The sequence below is a fragment of the Vulpes lagopus genome, chromosome 20 (genome assembly GCF_018345385.1).
Source record: "Vulpes lagopus strain Blue_001 chromosome 20, ASM1834538v1, whole genome shotgun sequence".
Lineage (NCBI taxonomy): Eukaryota > Metazoa > Chordata > Mammalia > Carnivora > Canidae > Vulpes > Vulpes lagopus.
Window position 1 is genome coordinate 24,219,472 of NC_054843.1, and position 27,425 is coordinate 24,246,896.

The window sequence follows — 27,425 nt, forward strand, 5'->3', positions numbered from 1 at the left end:
AAGAAAACTCTCTCTGACCAGGTCTCTATACTCTTTATCTGAGACACATATCAAAGAGGAAGATGAGTCCTAGATTTATATTTTGAGGCACGAACAAAGGTTCCAAAGAAAATAGCGACAATCATATAATCAAGTTCAGAACTTAGCAATTTAATATTTTAGGTAGTTTTGAATTTAATACATCATAAGCTATCTAACACCATGCATGTGTGATATGTTTATTTTTTAAGTTTATCCAACAGATCTCAATGGTTTTCTTTATACTACAGTATGATCCCCTGTTTGCTAGGACAAATGTTTGGATTTTTCTTTTGAACTACATGTCACATGTATGGGAGGCAGAATGACGTCCTTCCCCCATCCCCTGAAGATGTTCACATCTTAACCACCCAAACCTGTGAATATGATCATTTATGTGGCAAAAGGATTTTGCAGAGATGATTAAATCAGATATCTTTAGATGGAAGATTATCAGATAAGATCGTTGTGATCCAAAAAGTCCTTACAAGAAGGATGCAGGAGGGTCAGAAAGAAAAAGATTTGAAGATGCTGGGTTGCTGGGCTTAAGATGAAGGAAAGAGTCAGAAGCCAAAGGGATGCAGACAGACTTGGAAGCTTGAAAAATTAAGGAAATAGATTCACTCCTAGAACTTCCAGAAGGAATGAATCCCTTCTATGACCTTGATTTTAGCCCAATGAGACCTCTGGCATACATAACTATTAAATATAAAGTTGTGTTGTTTTAAGTCACTAAATTTTGCAATAAATAGATATTTCAGCAATAGGAAATTAAAATGCTCTCTGGCAAATAAGAAAATTAACACAGATAAGCAGAGAAAATCCAGTTTCTTATTTTCTGAAATGTACTTAGTTTTTCTCCTGGAAGACCATCCTACTAAGATAAAGATGGAGAATTGAACTTTTCCATTAATTACAATTTCAGTTTTTTCCATGTGAATTGTCTTTGATTATTGCTCACACTTTCACATCATCCCTCTCTTTTACCTCCTTATTATCTACAAGATAGTGACTGGATATTTTGGGTAGTTCATCAGAAGGTCCATAGATCTACTATTGGATTGTGATTTGTCTAATCTTTTCACTGAACTGGTATCTGTAGATGGGAACTAGTCTTAACTAAACCTTGTCATAGTACTGGAAATCTTTTCACTCTGATGGCAAATGCAAACTATATGGATGCTTGAGTTTGCTGTTCATGGACCTGCTCAGCACATATATTATCCTTCCCTGAGCATGGATGCACTTGTGAGTCACTTACACATCATTCAGTGTCTCAGGAGCCACGAATTATCCCACAAATTCATTCAACTAGACACCTTCGTTGGGCAATGTTTCACCATCACCACATATTAGATATTGGCCCAAGCTGAATGTAAGGATGTAAAACTTCATTACAAAGCTTACAGACCTTCAGACTATTCTCAGGAAAGAAAGCTACCAGCTCTGATGTCCTTAGCTTCTTCAAAATATATCTGGATATTTCTTCCACAATGCTAAGAAGGAGAAGTACAAAACTGAGAAGAGAGAAAATAAGGACCCTGACTTCTATGAGGAAACATTTTACTTTCCTTCTTCTCCTTTCCTCTATCTATTGGGCAGTAAGGAGAAGATATTCCCAGATAGAATTTTCCAGATAGAATTATTTTTATATGACACCCTGATTCTCCTTTTCCTGTGCCAAGTTTTCCAATCTATTCTTCTGAGATGGAAAAGTCACTCAATGAACTTGGACCTTTCTTTTCTCTCTGAGAAATACTTATCTCTTAAAATAACGTTTCACTGTAGTTAGAAAAATAAAGCCATCTTTGTGATTCAAGTTACAGTGACTCTTTTATTGTTGCTAGTTTCATCTAACTCTTGAAGGTATGGAAGCTATTTATTTAAGTTTGGATCTGCAAATTTACTGGATATGAAAATATATATTCAAATTTATCAAAGGATACTGCTCTTAGACCCCTACTTTTGGAATAGATGGCCACTTATTCTCTTTTTATGATGTCTGTGTTCATATTTTTCAATATTGGACTTTTCAATATACTAGTGAAATAATTTATTAATACCTTCAGGTGATTCTTTTCTATCTTAACAAAAAGTAATTCAGGGTATAAATGTTCAAAGCACATTCACAAAGGTAAATCTGTTTTAAGATAATTTTATTTTGGACTTTATCTTATAGGATACTAAGAGTGATTGCACATTTGTGAAATGGGAAATGGCAATTTGAAAACATTACTTTAGAAAGATTAAACCACTGGTTATAGGCAAAACAATTTAAGAATGATTCAAATATATTTAGTTTCCATCACTAAGTAAATGTTTTGGAAAACATTGGATGGAAATTTGGACAAGGCTAGGTAAGTATTTGAATTGGAAAATAGTACATAACCAACCCTTTAAATATATTTTAAATTATTAATGTTTTTACATTATAAATTATACAATTTATAATTTAAAAATTACTCTTAAATTATATTTTTCAGAATTATAATAAACTGAAATAAAATATTTTGACTTGAATGATATATAGTAAGATTTAAAAGCAAATTTCAATATTTGTACATACTTTAATGAATAAATTATTTCTCTAATGAATAAATGATTTGGTTCTAAAGATGCTACTGGGAGTCAGTTTCAAATAATTCTTGTTTGTTTTTTTTTATAAAACCATCAAGAGGGATCCCTGGGTGGCGCAGCGGTTTGGCGCCTGCCTTTGGCCCAGGGCGCGATCCTGGAGACCCGGGATCGAATCCCACATCGGGCTCCCGGTGCATGGAGCCTGCTTCTCTCCCTCTGCCTGTGTCTCTGCCTCTCTCTCTCTCTGTGACTGTAATAAAATAAATAAAAAAAAAAATTAAAAACAAAACAAAACAAAACAAAACAAAAAAACCATCAAGAATGTAGATTTAATAGGAATGCTTATAGGTATGTTTAACCAATGGAACAAAATAATCTATTTAGCAAGGACTTTTAGATCGCTAGACTGATAAAATGAATAAGTTTACTAACTCTCACCTGACCAGTTATTGCACAGAAAGATGGAAAAATGACAAAAAAAAATGTGTTATATAGAATTTATAGGTATTAAAAGAAATCACTTCCCCATCTTACTTTTATGCTCTTCATGCCCAATGTTTGAAAACGATTCACTCTAAGTTTTTTTTTTAAACTTTCTTACTTCCCTTGGAAACAGATGTCATTACAATAATATTAACCAGTTCTGAAGATGAACATGAAGATAATATAATATACAGAGGAAGAATTATAAATGAAAGCAGATCCTTTAAGATATTAATTTCATTTTCAACATAATTACTGATGCCATGGATATTTTTACACTTCAATTTCATATAATCTAATTCTCAGTATGATTATAGGTTGTCCTAAATGGACTTCTTGACAGCAAAATCCAGTACTTTCTGCCTCATTTCTGTAGTTTTCACAAATCAATCATGATTTTAAATCATCAACTCTGTCTGCAACAAGATGCAAAACAATGATGAAGCTATGTAAATTTGCTTAAAGATGCCAATTTTTCACGGACACTTTCTACTAATAGGTTAGGCTTATTGTACAATGAAAGCATAGTTTATGCCCTGTAGTAATTTTTAAAACATCCATCTGTATTTGTCCCCTTTGAAAGGTTCAATTCTGCTAGATGGAACATGGAGACTATATAAACTTAGTATTTTGTATCATGCTTGACTCTTTTCTTTTGGAGCAAGAAATTTAACTCCTCTTCCATTTTATTTGCACAAACTCCCTTCTGTGTAAATACTCCATACTTAGACTAAAATAATCGGAAGATTAGGGGTTTACCTATGCCATGTGAGAAAAAGATTTGGTTAAAGCCCATAGTTATTTTTAAAAATTTACATAATAGTATAAATGTAAACATACTACAGTAAGTTCAATTTGAAAGAAAAATATACAATTTACTTCTATACAGATAAACAGGTATGGATATAACAATCATATATCTCTGTCAATATATATATGCTCATGCATATATATAAATAATATGATGCATGAATAGAATAATACAGATAGGAAATTCATTTATACACACGTACATGTGTGTTTATATATATATTTCCTTTAAGAACAGCTGTTACTATTTTTCCAAGTTGTCTTTATTATTAATCAGCCTACCTTTATAAGTTATATATAAAATCAAGAAGCAATTTAACTCTGAATTCAAGACACTAAAACTGGATATACTGAGAAGGTAGTTCCAAAATATGTATACCCCAGGATATTTAAAAGGAATAGATAGAAATTCTCTATTACTGTTTATCAGCATTTTTTACAAACTTGTTTTTGATTCTGATGGTAACGTCAACTTAAATACTTGAAGTTTGAGGTTTTTAAAAAAATTCTTATTTAAATTCCAGTTAGTTAACAAACATATAGTATAAATTGGTTTCAGGTGTACAATATAGTGATTCAACACTTCCATACATTACCCAGTGCTCATTATAAGTGCACTCCTTAATCCCCATCCCCTATTTAACCCATCCCCCCACCCATCTCTCCTCTAGTAATAATCATTTTGTTGTCTATAGTTAAGAGTCTCTTGGTTAGCTTCTCTCTCTTTTTTGTCCCCTTTGTTCTGTTGGAAATCATTAAATATTACTGAATTTTCAAAATACTAAGACTTGCACATAAACCAGCTATCTCAGATATTAAAGCCTCTTTCTTTCTTTCTTTCTTTCTTTCTTTCTTTCTTTCTTTCTTTCTTTCTTTCTTCTTTCTTTCTTCTTTCTTTCTTTCTTTCTTTCTTTCTTTCTTTCTTTCTTTCTTCTTTGAGAGAGAGAGTGTGGTTGTGTAAGGGGGAGGGGAGGGGCAGAGAGAGAGAGAGAGAATCTTAAGCAGGTTACATGCTCAGTGTGGAGCCTAAAAAGGGCCTCCACCCACGACCTAAGCTGAAATCAAGAGTCAGATGTTTAACCAACTGAGCCACCCAGGTACCCCAAAACCACTGATTTCAAAGAGTAAACAAGTAGAAAGAGAGGTTCAGAAAAATCAATTGGCACAGAAAGAAAATTAAAACTCAAAAAAGAATGGAGGATGAGTACCTCCAGGTTTATTTAATGAAAGAATAGGCACACACCTTTCTAAAAAGAACTTCTAACAATGGTTGGGAAAGCTAAGCTACAGTTGCATATCCACCATCTGTTTAACAAAACTAACTAAATAAATTTGACTTAATATCCATAATAGTCAAAAGAGGAAGATGCCAATATTACAGGGTCTGTATTTAGCACAAGTTTATGTTGCTTTGAGGACCAAAAAAGACTCATGTAAATAAAATTTTATAAAACAAATAGCTTTGGGACATCTGAGTGGCTCACTGGTTGACCATCTGCCTTTGCTCAGGAGTAATCACGAGATCTTGGATTGAGTCTCGCCTTGGGCTCCCCCTGGGAGCCTACTTCTCCCTCTGCCTAGGTCTTTGCCCCTCTGTGTGTGTGTGTCACATTAACGAATAAATAAAATCCAAAAAAATTAAAACAAATAACTTTATGTAGACATTTTCCATTGTCTGTTTTTCTTTTTTACTGCATTACCATTTTTTCTCATTCAATTTTCATCAAGTTTTAAACTTGTACCTAAATGAGATCAACCATTGAATGATACATTGTGACTGAGAATTACTGCTTAATAGCAAAGATGGAGATTCAGATACATTTTCTCAGGGATAAAGGGCAAGTGAGGGCCAAAAAACAACAAGAACAACAACAAAAACAATAACAGACTTCAGAGATCAGATGACAGATTTGGGGAAAACTTATCAGAAGAATATGTATGATATTGTATGAGAAATTGTGTGAGTTATGCAAGACAAAGGCTATTATAATATTCATTTTACTACTTATAAATTAAAGCATCAAAAATAATATTAGTAGTATTTCAACAGGAAGAGGTTTGGCTATGCTTGTGGTTTGGAGAGTTTTCTAGTGATCAATATCAATGATGAACAAGGTTTAAGTGTAAATTATTTCCAGCTTTAAAGTATCCATTTATCTACCAGCAAGCTTTCCTACTAGTTCAGCTAGAAACTCAACTTTTCTATCAATAGCAGGAACAAAATCAGATTGCTCTCAAGATCTGCTTCCCCTTCTAAAGAAACATTAATCTTCCAAACCTGATTATAAAGTTCTCTTTGTTTAGGGCTTGATTCTATTCTCAGATATGGAGATGAATCCAAGTTTTGTGCTTTGGAAGTCAATTATGGTTACTGCATTTCAAATGCAACAGAATGATTTTCCAAGGGATTAAGATGTATGTGTTTCTGAGGAAAATAAATTCTGAGTTTTCTGGCTATAAAAGATGTGAAATGGTTAAACTCTGAGTGCTATCATAGCAGGGTTTTTCAAAAAGACGTGATGTTTTGTCAATATTGATTCAAGCTTCTCAATGTCACTGGAGTAAAAATAATAAAGTTCTGTTGCTGCGGGGACATGAAGAAAAAAAAGTTTGATTGATTCTTCCATTATCCAATGACAGCTATTATAAAGCAGAGAATAAAAATGGCAATTAGATGCTTGGTCTAAAGAAAAAATACATGAAGCTGTGTAAGGATTTAGTGGGTGAAGACAAAAGTCTAAAACTACAAAAAATAAAAGAAATACTCAAAACCAAATATGTCTCACTCCAAAGATTAGAATACAGTACTAATTGTCTTAAATCACACAAAATAATCTATATGTTTAAAAACCACACCTGAGTTTATTATAAGATGAAGATGTAAAATAATTTTGTAAGTTTCATTAAATAAATAATAGGATAATTTTGAATAATATTTTTAAACTTACAAAGAAATTTCATAAACATTATTTTACCAGTTCATTAATCATATTACAACTATCCCATTTTATGGAAGTAGAAATCAAACTGCAGCAAAGTTAAGTTAATTATTATTTATGATTACCTAGAGATAATGCTAAAATTCAGCTGCCTTTCTAAAAATTATTTCATATTCCATCTTGTCTTTTTCTCTCTCCCTCCTTCTTTCTCCCCCCATATCTTTCTATATATATTTATGTCTCTCTTGTGAAAACAATTTACTTTTGAAAAACTTTATGGAATAAGTGTACCTGTTAAAAGATACATATACTTAAATAAAATTGTGTCAGGACATTTTAAAAAGCATTATGTATCCATTACATATATAAATCAAACTAACAAAAAACTGGTTATGGTTCATGAACAAAGATATTTTCTTTTCTTTTTTTTTTACATTTTTTTTAATTTTTATTTATTTTTGATAGTCACAGAGAGAGAGAGAGAGAGGCAGAGACACAGGCAGAGGGAGAAGCAGGCTCCATGCACCGGGAGCCCCACGTGGGATTTGATCCCGGGTCTCCAGGATCGCGCCCTGGGCCAAAGGCAGGCGCTAAACCGCTGCGCCACCCAGGGATCCCACAAAGATATTTTCAATTGGATATTTAACCTATTACCTAGGTTAGAATCATATGCATAGTTACAACTGGTAATCAGTAATGCTTATTTTATGTACTAAAATACAAAAAAGCAGAAAATAAAAATACAAGGGAGCTGATTTCACTTCTATTCTAACTTGGAGGCATGTATTTATTCATTTTACAAATATGTATTTAACACTAACCATGTAGGAAACACCATAAGATGTTGAAGATAAAAAAAGCATAATCAATGCTTGTTCTCATAGAGTTTACAGTCTAATAAAGAGCAAAGATATCAAATGAATTAAGGCAGATGTTATCAAGAGGAAGCTCAAGTTGCTATTGGATGTAGAGGCCATGACTAGATCTTGAAAATGGGGTGGAAAGGAGGGAACAAATGCTAGCAAAAATATTAGCAGGGGTTAACCAGAAATAGGAAGAATATTTCAAGAATAAAAAGTGGCAAGGTAGGGATCCCTGGGTGGCGCAGTGGTTTGGCGCTTGCCTTTGGCCCGGGGCGCGATCCTGGAGACCCGGGATCGAATCCCACATCAGGCTCCCGCTGCATGGAGCCTGTTTCTCCCTCTGCCTGTGTCTCTGCCTCTCTCTCTCTCTCTCTGTGACTATCATAAATAAATAAAAATTAAAAAAAAAAATTTAAAAAAGTGGCAAGGTAAAGTGATTGAGGCAGGAAATAGAAAATTCATTTGAGAAAAGGAAAAAAGCCCAGTCTTAGATGGATCTTAAATGACAAGTAAGAAAGAAGCATGACCTGGGTCTAAAGAGAGAAACAAGAGTTAGATAATGTAAGGAGATGACCTTTAAAATTTGGTATATTTCTCTTAAGAGCAAAGGGAAAGCATTGAACTATGTTAAGCAGCAAATCCACACTAACAAGTTAAGAGTTTTTAACAAATCCACTCTGGCTGCAGTGTGTATAATAAATTAAAAGGCAGGGATACATTTACTGAATTTCTCATTGGTATACAGGAGGAGATAGGAGCAGGCATGGGAAAAAGAACGAATGGATAAGGCTTTTGTTGTTGATACTTTTTTTTTCTTTTTATATATATAAAGAACACTAGACGTTAAAATAATTATGGGATAAAGACAAGTGAATGAGTGAGGCTGAAAAGAATAGAAAGAGAAAAATTATACAAGGTCTGTAGAGTGATAGAAATATTGGGATCCAGAGAACAAAGGGACCAGTTGGGTTTTGGTAAGAGGAAGGAAACTTCATCTAGTATAAGAAGAAAGGGAACCCGTGATCTTAATAACCACTCAATATATTGAGCAATCTATAATTTTAAATTCATTACAAATGGTCAAATATAATTATCTTGAATTTATATTATTTTTTATTCTTTTTTTATTATTATTTTTATTTAATCTCAGTAATGCCTTCAAGTTTTGTCCATATACTTCGGATCAAGTATGCATGTTCAAATTATCTTATCTTTCCCTGGGAAAACTGAGTTTACTGATGAGTAATGTCTTAAAACTGTAGTCAAGATTTTTCACTTAAATTCATTACTAATAATGCAAATCTTACAATTATCTGACTTATTAAGAATGACTTGTTTTTTTTTCTTGCCTGAAATTTTCTAATGAATGATGTGAGCTAGCAGTAATGAAATTTCAGCAATATCAAAATTTCACACATTCAGATAAATATTGCTAAATAAATTAAATGATAAAATATCAGTGATATGAGGTACTGGTAGCTAGAGTTGGAAAGATGAACTGTCTGGTTCTTGCAGCTCTGAAAAAGACAGTTAACTAATCATGGAAGAAAAATTATATACCTACTTATATATGCTAGCTAAACAGTACATTATTTCATAATATAATGTATTTATTCTATTCAATTTTATTAATACAAAAAAACTTTAACATATTATGTACGTACTACTACACAAAATTTTTAACTGACTGCCCTAGGGTAAGAACCACTGAAGTTGGGATCCCTGGGTGGCGCAGCGGTTTGGCGCCTGCCTTTGGCCCAGGGCGTGATCCTGGAGACCCGGGACCGAATCCCACGTCGGGATCCCAGTGCATGGAGCCTGCTTCTCCCTCTGCCTATGTCTCTGCCTCTCTCTCTCTCTCTCTCTCTCTCTCTCTCTGTATGACTATCATAAATGAATAATAAAAAAAAAATTAAAAAAAATTAAAAAAAAAGAGCCACTGAAGTAAGATCATCTAGCACACTCCACTATCCTTCAATTGGATTGACTTCTCGCATCACTGCCTTTGTCTCCACTCTTTTATTCTGGGGGAGACACACATTCTTGGGAGCAAGTTTGTCACACTTATTGGAGTGGTTTTGCCCTCATTTTGTCTCATCCCATCATCACAAGGTAGCCACAGCAATTCTGGGCATTACCTTAAAGCAAGGCAGAAGCTGACCATCTCCACAACACCTGGATATAGGGTTAAAACTAGAATTTCTAAAATTTCTAAAATTAGAAATAAATTTCTAATCCTTCTACAACAAACTTCCTCTTCCTTCATATAATCCAGCACTGAGGCACATGCTGCCTGCATAAACCAGTGCTAGAGATAAGAAAATAAACATCTTTCCAAAGAGGAGTAATATCTACCTTACATGTATTATATTAGTCTCTATATTGATTCAGGCTCCATTATCTATTTTAACAAATTAGCCAAAAATATACAATAGAAATAATCTCTTTCAGGGGCACCTGGGTGGCTCAGTTGGTTGGGTATCTGCCTTCAGCCCAGGTCATGATCCTGGAGTCCCAGGATTAAGTCCCACATTAGGTAGGCTCTATGCTCAGCGGGAAGTCTGCTTCTCTCTCTGCCTTTCCCCCTGGCTAGTGCTCTCTCTCTTACTTGCTCACTCTCTCTCTTTCTCTCAAATAAACAAATAAATAAAATCTTAAGAAAAAAGAAATGATCTCCTTCACACATAATAATTTATTTATAAGAGAGGTGGTACCCTGCCATAGGCCACTGGCCTCAAACTGTGGATCCCAGACCAGCACCATCATTGTCACCTGGGAACTTGGTTATAAATCCACATTTTCAGATCCCACCCAGACCTAACGGACAAAAAATGCTAGTGCTCTGTGGTTGAGCAAGCCCTTTGGGTGATTCTGATGCACACTAATGACTTGAGAACCATGCAGAAGTGAAGCTGATGGAGGCTTTGCCCATCCTAACCTCTGACTCCCAATGTCTGACCCCTAATGATATCTGATCAGTTTAGGAAAGCAACCAGCCTGGAAAAACATCTGGCTCCTCTTTAAATTTGCAGCTCCTTTTGAGGTAGGGATGGCTGAAAACAAGTTTGCCTTAGAAAAGAATATCAACTCTTGATGTGAAGGAGAGAAAAGTGAAGGCACTTAATGTGAAATCCCAGACGTAAATTCAGAAATTGAGATATTATTTCATACCATCTTTTGGGGGTCTTTACACCATTCCTAAGCTCCAATTTTTCTGAATCATAATATATACGAAAGTAGAATGAATGATGTGCAACAGTCTCTGAAGCAAAATTTCTTACAGATTTGTAAGTCACTTAAAATTTGAGTTATTTCTGATGTACAACAATGTCTCTGAAAATGTTCAGCTGCCAATCCTGAATATCAAGAAGCCAGAAACAAAGCAATACTTGTTACAATCATCACACATGATGGAAATATAATTTTGAAAAAGGCCAGAGTTGTAGAGGAGGATTCTACAATTTTTCTAGCATCAAAGGCACTTTGACTTATTACATCGGGTTATACAAAGATTGTAGATGATTTGGTAGTGATGTATGAGTTTCCCATCAGGATGATGCTCCACCTAATTAACCCATTCTCACCATCATTCTAAACATCTTGTCTGCAGGTTTTTTGATACCCTTTGCAGGTTTATGTGGAAAGGAAAGAATGTTGACCCATGTGCATGTTCTAACAAAAGGTTACAGAAAAAGTTATGACACTGTCAGTACTTTCATTAGTTATTTTTTCTGTTAGCAAAACTTTCTAAAGAACTGTGGATTAATGTTTATAGAAAAAGAAAATATTAACAACATGAAACATACAGTTTTATGATACTGCCTACGTACTCATGGATCAAAACAACAAAAAGCAATTTATAATTTTCTAGCTATATTATATCTTGGTCACAGCAACCAGATGTTTGAGCTACATTGAAAGTGGCTACTGGAGCCATGATTTTGGTCACAGCCTATGCCACAATGATTGATAGGTAAAATTGGATTTTTACTGTGAAAGTCTCAATCTGTTTAGGTCCAGCAAGTGAAATGAATGTATTGATCAGTTGGGGTCTGAGTGACCATAGCATTATATCGATGCCTCAACCAATGCTCAACTGTTGATAGTCAAAGAGGTTTGTTTGTTTGTTTGTTTTCCTTCTACATAATTCTATTTTCTATGCCTACTTGAATGTTGAATATCCTGGTAGAATCTAAAGGGATAAGAAGTATTCTGGGAAATACCCAGGTATGCATTTTGCCAGATGACATTATGCTAGGCTAGTAAAAGGTAAATTTCCCTTGTACTAGGATCGAAAGCAATTCCTATCTCAACTCTTTTGTTAAACTTCATTTAGATTACACTTGATGTTTCCCAAATGAATCTTCACACATTTGCTTGTTGTAGTTCGAAGTATTAGCATAGTTTCTGTACCTTTTTGTTTGCTTTCCAGTTTATTTTAAATAAAAATTTCAAGTGCTCATAGAAATGTATGTAATACACTCTAATTTTCACATGTTATTTTGTTTCAGGGATTATGTGTTGGTGAGATGGGGAAGGAATTGTGAATATATTTACATGTGAAGATGGTGGTTATTTTCTGAAACTGCAGAAAAACCCAAAAATATTTTAAAATACAGAAATCTATTTAAAAATGAATAGCATGACAGAAAGTGCTGATATATGTGGAATGTGAAAGAGACAGTGTAAATCTGTTGAGCAAATAACGTTTGAGAAGCCCGATAATTTCCAAAGCCATGTAGAATAAATACATCATAACATGTGTGTGAAAACATTTAAATAAAATCATTGAATAATTTATTTGGTACCTACAGTGTGCATATTGAGTTATTCATACATTGAACAGATCTGGAGGATTTTAACTATATTAGATATAAAATAGTGCATTATTAGTATAAACTATAGTTATTAATGCTAAACCAGCTTCATAATGCCAAAGCAGCTTCATTTTGTTCATGCGTATATATTTTATCACTTAATTGATCATGTATTTTCAATTGAAAGTGAGAGACTGGGATCCCTGGGTGGGGCAGCGGTTTGGCGCCTGCCTTTGGCCCAGGGCGCGATCCTGGAGACCCGGGATCGAATCCCACATCGGGCTCCCGGTGCATGGAGCCTGCTTCTCCCTCCGCCTGTGTCTCTGCCTCTCTCTCTCTCTCTCTGTGACTATCATAAATAAATAAAAAATTAAAAAACAAAAAAAAAAATTTAGAAAGTGAGAGACTACTGGACAAAATTATAGAATCTCTTCGGAATACTGCAAAATTGTTTGTCTTTACAAATATAAGAGAAAGCAGTGATCTTTCCTTTTCCATGGAATTTATTCATATGATTTAAAGAAATTATATCTGAGATACTTTCTGAGCTGGAATTAAATACAGAAGTGAGGTTGTGTGGAAAATAACAGACTATATATTGGATTAGTCTAAGTGATCACAATGACAGCAGCCAAACAGAGGTCAAAAGATGAGTACAAAAAAAGAACAGCATATAATTTGAATTTGTCTTTTATTTAGTGTGTCTGTTTAAGAAGCCTTCACCCTGCTACTATAAAAGAGGAGTGCTTGTTATCTACTGTCAAAATCAGAAGAGGCATTTTTATATGTCAGAAGTTGCCACTTTTTTTCTTCACTATTAAAAGCCATCTACTGTAACATGAAGCAAAATCTTTAAGCTTTCTAACACTCCTCTGGGCTCCCTCCAAAAAGCAATTTATATCAGCTGGCAAGGTCATTAAGGAAACTGGTCAAAATGCAGGTGGGAAATGCAATCCTGTTGGGTAGAGTCTTAATGCTTCCATTTATCAGGAACACAAGGTCATATCAATGGTGTTGAGTATTAAACTTTGATTTTCCAAGAATCCCACGGCAATTGCCAACTTGAAATGATCCAAAATATATGAGAAATATAAGTCTGCAGGTATGTTTCTTAAAAGTGTGTATAGGTGGGCAAATACTTTAATGGCAATATATTAGTTTATTTTAAAAACAATATAAAGCCGAAAGTTTTTTCTGCAAAATAATATTGCAGCATGGTGTACACTCATGGCAATTTTAATAAGCCCTTTTTTCTATTCATTGATTTCTAATATTCTAGTCTTCTCTTCCAGCTTACTAAAACAACCTGACCTACTTTCCAAGTGCCCTGTATAGTGAGTTCCTGGTGGAGTAGAAACTAAACACACACAGTCTCAGATACTGAGATTTTTAAAAATCCAGGTAGTAAGGTGGCAACATTGTCCTTCTTTTGTCTTTTCTTAGAAAACCCATTCTCAAATCCCTGCAGGAATGTCTCAGGACCTTTGGAGGAACACAAGGGTATGGTAGAGACAATATATTCTTGTTGAATGGAGAGCCTTTACCAAATCAAGTTTCTAAGATTAGTGTTAGATCTCTAGAAAATAAGGAAAATAAAATGGATTTCTCTTATAATTATTTCTTCCTTCTGTCCTTCTCATTCCCTCATTAATACTCTGTTGATCAATCCTCTTGGTGTACTTTGTTTTCTCATACCTCTCTAACAAGAACCCCTCAGGCCAGCCTCTCATTTTGGCATTATGCCTTCACCCTTCTGGCTGCCCTGCTCTCAACTGTCTCCCACCTCCACACCCTTACTTGGAAAGAAAGAGAATAGAAAAGGAAAACAAAGCAAAACAAAGCAAAGGAAAGAGGAAAGGAAAGGAAAGGAAAGGAAAGGAAAGGAAAGGAAAGGAAAGGAAAGGAAAGGAAAGGAAAGGAAAGGAAAAGGAAAGAAACACAAATTCACACATATGTTTTCAGTCCCTGCCCTTTATCATTCTAGTTGTTTCTAGCAACAATCCTTCTTCAAAAAAGTCAAGTACACGAAAATTCAGATAAAAAGATTCAAAACTGAAGTGATGTGCTTTTAAATATGTTTGCATCTCTGAGTATATACCAATAAAGAAGACAGATTTCTATCTTTATCTCTTTGAAGCTCACATGTTTTGGTAAAAAGATGATGGGGGCATTTTGTTGGATTACATCACAAAAATCATAATCAAGATAAGGATTCCATCATTGGCTAAAACCAAAAATTTGTGAAATGGAATCCCAGATAAAAAACAAAACAAGTAGAAAAACAAACAACATCTAACAAAGTAGAGGCATTAAGTTGCATGGAATGACTGAAAAAAAGAACAGTGGTTGATGGTAGTTGGGAAGGAAGATTAGTAGTGTGGCATGCTATTTTGGTTCTTCTGTGAATGGTCACCAAGATGGAATTAGACAGGTATAGGATTTATGAGAGCAAGTACCTGTGAAGGACAGAGTTAGCACGTAGGTGGGACAAGCTAGCTGCCTCCTGTGAAAGAGAGAAGGAAGGAGAATTGGGTAGAAAGTTTCAAATTGTAGCACAGCCCTGAAAAAAGACTCAGCCAGATTGAAGAAGGGTCCTTAATATAAGATTACCTATTTGAGGAGTTGTACATCAGGCAGAAATGATTTGGATCTCATGCTCCTTATTGGGCTGCAGGCAGACTGAACCAAGGTTGCAGTACCTGGTGACTTTGAGCTGATGACACGTTGGCTTCCATGCAGGGCCAGAAATATCCAAAAACAATAACTTGCACATGAGATTTCAAACTTAGATATTAAAATGTGTTGAAGCCAGTAAAATATTTAACAATTCTATGCTACTAATTTGATCTGTATCCCTATCATTTTTTTTTAATAAAGTGGATGAAAACTTTATACATACTCTCAAAAAAAATTTTTTTACGAGTGTAGACGTGGTTTTTACTCATGGAGTTATATCATTTGACAAAGAGTGACAAAGATGAATAAAGGAAGTCTTCAAGACTAATTTTCAATAAGAGGATTTAAAATACAAACAGAACTCAAATATACTTTCTATCTAAATTCTAACACCACCACAAAGGAAACTCATTTTGTTATAAATTGTATTCATCACTCTCTGTTTTTGCCTTTATATTTTTGTTCAGGGAAGCACTTACAGCTAGAATGTTTCTTCAGGTGAAGAAATCAGAAAATTCTATATCTTTTATGAAGTGTTTCTGTATTTCTTCAAAATTTATCAGAAAGTAATACATCTTATTCAATATCCAAGTGTTATTTTTTATGTCCCTTTTATGATGCATTTGCACATGCACGTCTTTTTATCTAGAAGTTTGGCTTTCTTTCTTGAAATTATTTCTAGCACTGAACAAATAGTAAATTCATCTCCTATATATAAGCTCGGTGTAAACTAGAAAATATGGACCTTTCCAATAAATAAATTATGGACCAAAAAATATTGATCAAGGGTCCATCTTGACTGAGAAAATCTATTGTTTAGAAAAAAATTTCTAAGAGTGTGTTGCTCTGGCTAAAATCTGTTGCCACAACCATTGCCAGGTGGTAGTAATTGACAACACATGGATTATAAGAAAGTGTCATTTATACGAGTTGATATTTTGACCCATATTTTCCATGAGATTATTTCTGTGAAAAATAAATTTAGAGTAACCAATGGATTTGGCAATATTGAGGCATTCTATGACTTTTCTAAAAGTGGTCTCAGTAGAGAGGTAAGAACTCAAGCCTGACTGAAAGGAATTAAGCTGGAAGCTGTCAATCATGACAATAAGCCCAAACTAGAAAAGCTCCAGAAAGAGAGAACCTATTATTAGCTAAACAGAAAAACACATGCCAAATGAAGTAAAACAAACAAAAAACTACAAGTTAAGAAGCAAAGAGTAAGGGATCCCTGGGTGGCTCAGCGTTTGAGCGTCTGCCTTCCGCCCAGGGTCTGATCTTGGAGACCTGGGATGGGGTCCCACTCGGGCTCCCTGCATGGAACCTGCTTCTCCCTCTGCCTGTGTCTCTGCCTCTCTCTCTCTCTCTCTCTCTCTCTCTGTGTGTGTGTGTGTGTGTGTGTGTCTCTCATGAATAAATAAATAAAATCTTTAAAACAAAACAAAAAAGATTTTAGGAAGAAAAGAGTAAGATGTTTCATGGAAAGGACATACCAGTAGATAATGAAATATAATATGCTTTGGATAGAATCAGATACCTTGATGTAAGAGATAATGAGGGTAAATTTATATTTATTTCCATAAAGAACAGAGATATGAGAACACATCTTGCAGAAATTTAGTATTATCTCACACTGGATGCTGTTAATTAAGTAAAGGCAATGTGTTGGTTTTTAGAGAACTAGTGTGGACTGCATATAGCTAATGAGCTGCCCATTTGGCACAGAGGGCATTGCTGGAACCCTGGAAATGAATACACTACTTTTTAAGATTATAAACTTGAAAATTAGGCATAAAATTCATTATTTACCTTTTCTTTAATTCTGTGATTGTTGGTTTCTTTTTTTCCTGTCCAAGATAATTTGATTTGAATATCTGTTTTTCAGTTATAGGAATAGGAAAACTGGTGTTTATATGGAAATAATTATCAAAATATGGACAATCATACTTATCAAATTTATGACTCAATATTTCTAACAAAAGCAAGTATAATGTTTAATCTTATAAAATAATCAATGTATTCCCATCATACTGATAGAATATACTTAATCTCTTAGATATCAGACCTGGGTATAATGCTCTATCAGTATTAGAAGCAGGAGCAAAGAAAACCATATATGTCCTAATATAAACCATCTCCCAATAAGGAGGAAGCCATCTTATATTTGAGCATCTCATATTATGGTTACACATTCTTGGTTACTTTACTTTTTATTTTTCAATAAACTTATTGTGATATAATTTACATGCAAAAAGTTCATCCATTTAAAGTGCAAAATTCAGGGGCAACTGGTTCGCTCAGTTGGTTAAGCGTCTGTCTTTAGCCTCAGGTCATGATCTCAGGGTCCTTGAACTGAGTTCCGTTTTGGATTCTCTGTTTATCAGGGAGCCTGCTTTTCTCTCACTCTGTGCTCTCTCTCTCAAATAAATCAATTCTTAAAAGAAATAAAGAGCAAAATTCAATGGTTCTTAATATATTTGTGGACTTGGATAGTTATCACCATAATCTAATGTTTTAATATTTTCATTACCTCCCAAATAAGCCTTACATTCATTATTAGTAACTTTTCATTATGCTTCTCAAACCCCCTTGTCTTCATCCCTTTGTCCTAGAAATCCCCTAATCTACTTTGTGCCTCTGCAATTTGCCTATATTAGACATTTCATCTAAATGGAATTGCACAATATGTTTAAACAACTGTCTTAATTATGAAAGTACTACTTTCAGCTTAAATTGCTTATATTTGATATATTTGCCACCTTGAGAGTTTCTTATATTTAGCATATGAGATTATTTTTGTTACATTCTTTAAAAAAATTATGGCTTGTATTTTTTGTATAATATATATTATACAAATTAATTACACTTTACATCAGTAAGTTTCCAATATGAGGCTTGTGGTTAAACCACCCCAATAAATATTTCTCTGAGAGTTAATGGGGAAAAAGGAAATATTTCCAACTAATTATCTGCATTAAAAAATAAAATTATTCATTATTCACTAATGATTAAAGAGTTAAAAACACATAAGTATCTTTATAACGTAGACCCAACTTGTTTTTCTAGTTGATTTTCAGAGGTAATTATGCTACTGACAATGACTTGGATGTATAGCCAGTCACCTGAAAGTGGCACGTTTGGAAGATTAGAAGCAAGAATGTCTGGAAAAATGAAATGAGAATGGACTAGTGGAGTGGGTCCAAAGCAAGTGGATCTTAGTGTATCATTTCATTACCTACCACAGGTCGTCTTCTGCAACAGAAACACTGAAAATTAAATGGAAGGGATTATTCATTCAAAGCAGAGCAGTCAGCATTTGTCTACAGTCGTTCCACACTCCAAGAATACGCTGGTGGTGACTGGGTTGGAAACTATGAACACGTTTCCTCTTGTCAAGGCCAATGTAATTACTCAAATTGCTGAAAGCCTGTTAGTACCAGAGACTGTCACTGAGCATTCAACATGGTACAATTCCTTGAAAAGTTTGTTCGCTTCATATCTAGTCAATTACAAAGAATCATAAACCTTGCATCTAGTAATAGTAGTGGAGAAGGCATTACTTCCCTCCCCTCTTAGTAAGAGGAAGTAATACATCTTTTTGAGATTCATATATAGAATGGATCTTGTTTTGCCTTTTTTGCCTATAATGCTTCTGCCAGGGCTTTCTGAGTGATTGAGATTCTGAAAAAACTTTACCTTCGATCAAAGGATCCATTTATGGCTAAGGATTTTGGCAATGGATATGTGAACAGGGAATCCATTGGTCAGTTTATCTATCACCCAGAAGTTACTAGCCTGATAGAATGCAGAACAAACTTTGAGCTATGGTCAGCTTGAGGATGATAATCTGCAGGATTGTCAATCTGTCCTCTTGAACATAATATAAATTTTGAACTAATTGAGATTATATGCTATTGTGTGTCCAATTGCTAGAATACAAAAGGAGAGAAGGATAAAAGTAGGATTTATTCCCCTCATTATCACTCTCTGTGACCAATATGAGAAGTTTAGGCTTCCTAATCCTACAATTTTAAAATGCTTTGAAGATATAATCCATGGATTGTATGCGAAAGAGATTTATACCATAGATGCAATTGGAAGTTCCTTACCCTAATAGTTTAACCACCATCTAGTAACTTTGGGCCTCATGCTGATCAAATATCAAACAAAAAACAGAGTTATTACAACATAATCTGAGCAGGAAGTATTATGTCTGAACTTGAGGCCATTCATTGCAGTTCTTAGTGGTGTGTCTCTACCTGATGATAGCAAATAGCAAAGGCAGTCACAAGGCATGGTAATCAGGGCACAGACACAGGTTAAACCACCTGGGTATGCAGAACTGCTGGAAAGATGCAGGAAATATAGAATGTGTGATAAAGAAGGAAAACAATTAATGTTCATTATGACTTTAGAACATAGACTATAACTTGTCCCATTAAATTCTCATTTTATGTCTTTTTTAGAGACTGTAGCAACCACCACCCTATTTCAGGTAATTCAGACTACTGTAACAAAGATGCTATCCACTGAGTAGCTTAAATAATATGCATTTATTTCTCTCAGTTCTGGAGGCTGAAACACTGAGATCAATATGATTGGGTTCTTAGCGAAACTACCATTTCTTTAGTTTCTTCCAAGTTTGCAGACAGGGGCATTTTATATCTTCACATGGCATCGAGAGGGAAAGATCTCTTTTCTTATAACAGCACTACTCTCATCCATGAGGGCCTCACCCTCATGACTTAATCATCTTCCAAAGGTCTCAAGTCCAAGTACCACCACACTGGGGATTAAGCCTTGAATATTTAATTTTGGAGGACATAAACAATCAGTCCATGCACAACCCTGTCTCACCCATATCTGTCCACACAACATCGGAGTTCATCTGTAACTTCTGCAATTCCCTACATGTTGACAACTTCCTATCGTAAGCACTTGTATATCAATCTCTTCCTCCACTTGAGGAATTCCTCCAGCACCACAACAACTACATGCTGCCATACTCAAGTCAATCTAGGATTGTGCTTTTAATTTTCCTGGGGATAACCATTAAACAATGAAACAAGAGTCTGTAGAAAATACCAAGCCTCCCCAGCATCTTAAGTTCTCATGAGTGTGACATAGTTCAAAAAAATTTTTTTTCAGTGAGATTGAGCCCAAGTTGCTGTTAGCATTGCTATTAGTCAATGGGTTCTTTTATTAATTTTCTGCTCTCTCACATATGACAATCCCTACTGCCTCACTTACACTTCCCAGGATCATCTACCAAATAAACTGCCTAAACTCTTCAGTGTCTGCTTTGTGACAGGAATCCAAACACAAACAGAATGGCTGTTTGGAATTATTTATAACATTTGATTCATCATTTTGATGAGAGAAACTTTTAGTATGATCTAATTTTGAGAATGGATTTTCGTGAAGCTTATGTCATTAATGTTTCAACTTAAATCTCCAAAGCAATAACATTGTTTCAGAAATTAAAGTAGCAGGTGGCTCTAAATCTCAACACAGAAGAGTGATTTTCAATATTTCAGTTAGCTAGCGTGGTAGTCAGAATAATGATTCTTGCTCCTCCAAAGATGTTCCTGTCCTAATGCCAGAAAGAGAAATTAGTTAGCAGATGGAATTAAGTTTGCTAATCAGCTGATAATAAACTAAGGAGATTATGCTAAATTATCCAATTGGGCTCAATGTAGTCATAGGGGTCCTTTAATGTGAAAGAGGGAGGTGGAAGAGTTAGCATCAGAGGAATGCTGTATGGGGAAGACTTGAATCACTATGGCTGGCTTTGAAGATGGAAGAAATCTCAAGCCAAAGAATGTAGGCAACCCCCAACAGCCAAAACAAACAAACAAACAAACAAGAAAATGGATTATTCCCTGGAGCTTCCATAGAAGAACAAAGCCTTGCCAACACCTTGATTTTAGCCCACTGAGACCCATTCTGGATTTCTGGTGAAGTTTAAGATAATGTGTGCTGTTTTAAACCACTAACTTTGTGTTAATGTATTAATAGGAGTAATGAGAAACTAGAGAAGTCTCCCTTTATTCACCGGGAATTTGTTCCAAGAACCCCCATGGATGTGTGGAACCATGTATAATACCAAACCTCATAAAACCTGTTTTTTTTCTATACATATATACATATAATAAATTTTAATTTATAAATTAGGCACAGTAAGAGATTAACAATGACTAATAATAAAATAAAACAACTGTAACAATAAAGTGTAGTAAAAGTTTTGTGAATGTGGTCTTTTTCTCTCTCAAAATATCTCTTTTTGCTATGTTCACCTTTCTTCTAATGACAGTGTGAGGTGATAAAATGTCTACATGATGAGATGAAATGAGATGAATGATACAGACATTGTGACACAGCATTAGGCCAACTATTGACTATCTGATCTTATGTCAGAAATGGGATAATCTACTTCCACATTCCAGTTAACCATTCAGAAAATTAAACCACTGAAAGTGAAATCAAAGATAAGGGAGGACTACAGTTGACACTTTGAACTGCCTAAGTCCACATATAGGAAGATTTTATATATATATATATATATAAAAAAAAGTACAGTACTGTAGATGTATTTTCTCTACAAATTATGATTCCTTAATAACATTTTATTTTTTAGCTTACTTTATTATAAAAATGCAGTACAGAATACATATGTCATGAAATATAGGCTAATTGTTGTGTTATCAAGTAAGTCTGCTACGCAATAGTAGGCTATTAGTAATTGAGTTTGGGGAAAGGCAAAAGTTACTTAGGGGTTTTTGACTTCACAGGGTCAGTGTTTCCAACCCTCATGTTGTTCAAGGATCAGATACTGTAATAAAATAAATTAAGTCTATAACCTAATATAGACATTGATACAGAAATATTTTGTTTGGGGAGTTTGGTATCAAGATACACTGAACTATTTTTTTCTCAGTGTTAAAGAGGAAATATTCAAAATGAGTATTGAGTGGGCAGGGTTGAAAGTCTAAAAGAGAAAGCAAACTTGTCAGATAACCAGTAAGAATAAGAATTTGATAGGAAAAATGATACCATAGGAGGTTGAATGTATCTATCTTTACATTGTATACTATTTATCATAATGCATAACTTTTTGGTAACATCTGCTATGGGCTGAATTCATACATTGAATTTCTAATACCTAGTACCTCAAGATGTGACTGGATTTGTACATATAATTTTTAAAGAGATAATAAGTAAGGCCCATTACTAGGGTGAGCCTTAACACAATATGACTGATGTTTTTCTAATAAAAGGAAATTGGAACATAGACATATATGCATAAATATTTATTTATTTATTTATTTATTTATTTATTTATTTATGATAGAGTCAGAGAGAGAGAGAGAGAGAGAGAGAGAGGCAGAGACACAGGCAGAGGAAGAAGCAGGCTCCATGCACCGGGAGCCCGACGTGGGATTCAATCCCGCGTCTCCAGGATCGCGCCCTGGGCCAAAGGCAGGCGCCAAACCGCTGCGGCCCCAGGGATCCCTAAACATATATACATAGGAGGACAACACCATATGACCATGAAGAGAGCCATCTACAAGGCAAGGAAAGAGGTCTTAGAAGACCTGTTGACACCTTGATTCCAGACTTCTAACCTCCAGAAATAGTTCTCCAACACTGTAAGAAAATAAATTATAATTTCTGTTGTTTAAGTCACCTATTCTGTGTTACTTTATTATGGCAGTACCTGAAAACTAACAGAACCTACTAAATATTTTGCCATATTCCAGATTTAATAATATGTTTTTTTCCTTTTGTAAAATCACATTTAATTAACTTGTCACAATATAATGACATTTTTACTTGAAAAAAAAATAAACACCTCTGAGGAGCTGGGAATAAAGATTTCTTCTTTAATACAATGGATAGTTACAATTTTATAACAAAACTTTCTTTGAATAATCATATAGGACTAAATACTATTTAGGATTCAACCGATGTGCTCCAAGTTTGAAAGCCATACATTTACCAAAAACATTTGCCTTTTCTTTATCTTTCACTAGTAAGAAGGCAAGGCAATGTTGATGTTAAGCTCCTCTCTCATGCTAAAGTAGCACAATTGGGTAAAACTTTCTAAAAGACGGATCCCAGAAACATAGTAGATCCACCAAAACCAAAGGGGAGGCAGATGGACATATACATGCAGTGAGTGTACAAGGAGAGGCTGGGATTTTTACTTTTGAAGGCAGAACTATGCTTTAAAAGTTGTATTCATTTGGACTTCCAAATTTGTACAATTTGCCTTCGCAACAGATTGCTTCATTTTGGAAATATTTTCAAAATTGAATCTTTTCTAATAGAACTTCGATTATCTGTGGGAAAAAATAGAAAATTACTGTGTCGTAGTATACCTAAATACAGATGTTGTGGACTAAAAAATATTTCCTTTATTATATGTAAATATAGTAGACACAAGTATTTTGAAAGATTAGAGAAATAAGATTTTATTCACAATAGGAATCATACAGATATGACAAAGGACTGGTTTGCAGTTCAGCTATTATGAGCAGCAGCAGTTGGATGGAGTAATTGTACTGATTATCAAGCTACATAGGAAAACATATTGACAACCAGGAGGCCCATAAGTGAGGTTGAGGAGCAAAAGACAGACTACAAACCCAATTTGCAAGCTGATAGACCTTAATAATGTTTCACCTAATAGAACAAAACAAATCAGAAAACAAATTTAATATGTAAAAAAAAATGGAACATAGTAGAGGAATATAGTATGAATATTAAAAAAAAGATTTCATACTGTATCTATTTTTTTCTCTTGGTTTCAGTAAAGAAAATATAGACTATTTGAGGAAACAAAAAAACCAAGATAATTCTATACATAGATACAAAAATAGAGGTAGATGTGATTACAACAGATTGCCAGGAAATCACAGAGACAACATAATTAAACTTCATAACACATAAGCAGGGAAAATAAAATGTGTGATAAAGAAAATAAAATTTGTTCTCGGGTCATAGGAAAAATAGAGTTACAGCTGATTTAGAAAAATGAGGGAAGAGAAAGAATAGAGCTCTAAATGAGAACTGTGTGCAACTGTTTTATTATGCATATTTGAAGTAAAAGAAAGATATAATTTGAAATTCTAATTCCTTCTTGCAAATAGCTTGCAAATACTAACATTTATTCTTTTAGAATGTTTTAATGTGCAAATCATACTTGGGGAAATACCTTTCATTTGTTTTATTGAGAGTAGGTTCTAAGCAAATCATGAAATAGACTAGGTAGTGTTTAGTATTGTCTCCTCTTACTATTACCTGTTTTCTAGGGTCAAAATGTTTCATGTTAATTTCAGTTCCACAATTGGATTCTTAGTCTCTCAGGTAGCTTCCATGATTAAGGATTTAAGAATATCTCATTCCCTTCAAGAGCCACCTGTTCTGACTTCTAATTGCTCAAATACCTGCTCCTTGCTCTGAGACATTGAAAACAAGAAATTGTATTACAACTATGTTGAATGAAAACCTTTCCCCCACACACACACGTGCACAGATAACATATGCATTTATGAATCTGGGCTTTTCAATGTCTTAACACAGGTTCTCATATTTTCTCACTAATTTCATTAATATGATGTGTTGGATGAATTCTGTGATGAGAATATTTTCCAAAACCACACTCTATTAGGAATATAGTTGGAAAGTATAGTAAGTCAGTGTGTTTTACTGGTATTTCATCAAGTTGTTTTATGTTTTAAATTATTCTTTTACCTATATTTTCACTGTTGTTAGCAGATTGAGTTGATAAGCAGTAACGATGAAAAACATAAAAATAAAAGTATTTGTGTTTTCATACTCAAAGAAGAGACTACATTTTTATACACATACACACACACACACACACACACACACACAAAGGAGAGATAGAATGGGGAAGAGAGAGGGAAAGATCTTGTTAAGAGAGCAAAATCAGGCAAGTTCTTTAAAATCTACATATTCATTTTAATTACATTTACTTCTCATTAAAATAAAATTCCTTCTGAAAAATAATTGTCTATCAGATGAAAGTAATGGAAACATGAAACTACAATAATTCATATGTATTTCAACTTGGTATAATATAGGGATTGATATTTTGGACACTGTTTTGTTCACTGTATTATACTTATTTCCATTAGAATAGGTTTTCATAAAAAATGCATTTGCTAGAGCTTTGCATAGTCCTTGGTATATGTTCATTGGGTAGAAATTTTGGACATGCTAATTAATGGAGGTTTCTTGAACAGAAATTTTTTTCTACTGATTTGTGAAAATGGCAGTGATATAACATTACCATTAGTTATTGAAAATGCCAAATTATTTCATTGCAGCCTGATTCATATTTTGGGGGGAAAATAGATTATTTTTGAAAATCAACCAACAACATGATCCTAGGTAAGAAAATTATTTTAAAATATTTGACAAATACACCATCACCCTCTTTACTTAAAACATCTGTAGCCTGATATCCTATAAATTCATAAATGGCAGAGAATGCTTCTTACTTACCTTGGTTTACTCAATGTCTAGCACATTAAAAGTACTAAACAACTTTTGAATGAAAGAAAATGTTGAACAAATTAATGACCCAACTCATGTCTCACTGTCTACATTCTCTCACCTCTCACTATACTTACTCTTTCCAGAAGAACAAAACATGCTAGAAAAATAAGAACAGACATGAAGACTTGATTTGTTACATATTCATGATCTCTAATTTAAACTTGATTTTTGTTGTGGGTCATCAATATTTTGATTAGTATCTCATTGTCCTTCTTAAACTCTCATTTCTTCTTGTGCCAAAATCTTCACCCTCATTCAGCTGAGGTCATTTTCTAGTTTATTGAAAAAAGATTGGAATAATCTGTCATTAAATAGCTCATTAACTCTCATAATATTTTCCTCAATGTATAAGTAACCTTTTATTATTTCTTTCATTCTTATCTACTATATGAGATGGGAGAGAGAGCAAATGAGAGCAAGAGAGAGAAGTAAGAAAGAAAGAGAATCCTTCAAATAAACACATAAATTTCTCTATTTCAATAAGAAATCTTATCCTCTGAATTTATGCTCTTCCTTTCTAAATACATTCTATTTCCCACTGCTATGTTTATATCTATAGAACTTTTATTTTCTTATTTTACAAAGCCGGACAACTTAGAGTCATTATTTACTATCCCAGAGTTTTAATCCTTACATTAAATTTTTTTCCATGTCTTAGTGTTTCTTTTTCTGAAATGTCACTGTTTTCCCATAACCTTTCCTTTAGAATTACAGTAAGAATTTCATTGAATGACCGTATTTACTGGTGGAATAGATACACCACAGTGTTAAATTCTGCAAATTAGCAAATCAGCCATTTTAAATAATTTTTTAGGAAATATAGAATGAATATGGAATTGGCATACAAGATAAACCATGTTAGATGAAAAAAGGCAACGTAAACCATGCAAGGAGAAGGTTCCTGTGAACATTACAGGTATTTCCTGAGGTTGATTATTAGAGGACTGACTCTTTTGGAAGAATATGAGCATTAACTTTCTTCTAATGGCAGTACAGTACTTAAAAGTCAAGGCACTGGTCTCACTGGCTTGTGCATTTTTCGTATTCCGAAGAAGGGACAGCTGGTAATTCTATGTTTTTAATAACCTACTTATGAGTTCAACATTTCAGATTAGCTCCTGTATAGAGAGCATGTACCATTTTAATGAGTAGGTATAAAAAGTGTGTCAGACCTAAATTGCCTGATGGAAGGCTCGGGAACATTCAGAGCTGACCACAATGACAGTTCACAAGTTTAGACGACTCTATAGAGGTCAGCAACATGGTCCCAAAATTAGAAAATCAGACTGGAATTTCTCGGCACCAATGGCACATTAGTCATCACAGGAAATGTAAAAACAAAACATAACAGAAGTAAAGAAACAGCCAATAAAGGCAATTCATGAACACACTCTGAGACAAATCGAATAGGAATTTCCAGGAATGGATCCAAGTGCTTCTAATATGCAGCTGGGGTTCAGAACCACTGAGTTAGGTAATTCTCAGTGGTTTTATCCATGATCTTAGCAGGAGAACGTTATACACGTGTTTCTCCTCAGGAGCACTGTTCAAGGCTGCCCATCTTGGAGTTAGAGTGCAATAACGGTAGCCAGAAGGTTTCCATAAAGTGATACTTTTCTGAATACAAGTAAATGGGCTTTCAGCATTTGTGGTGA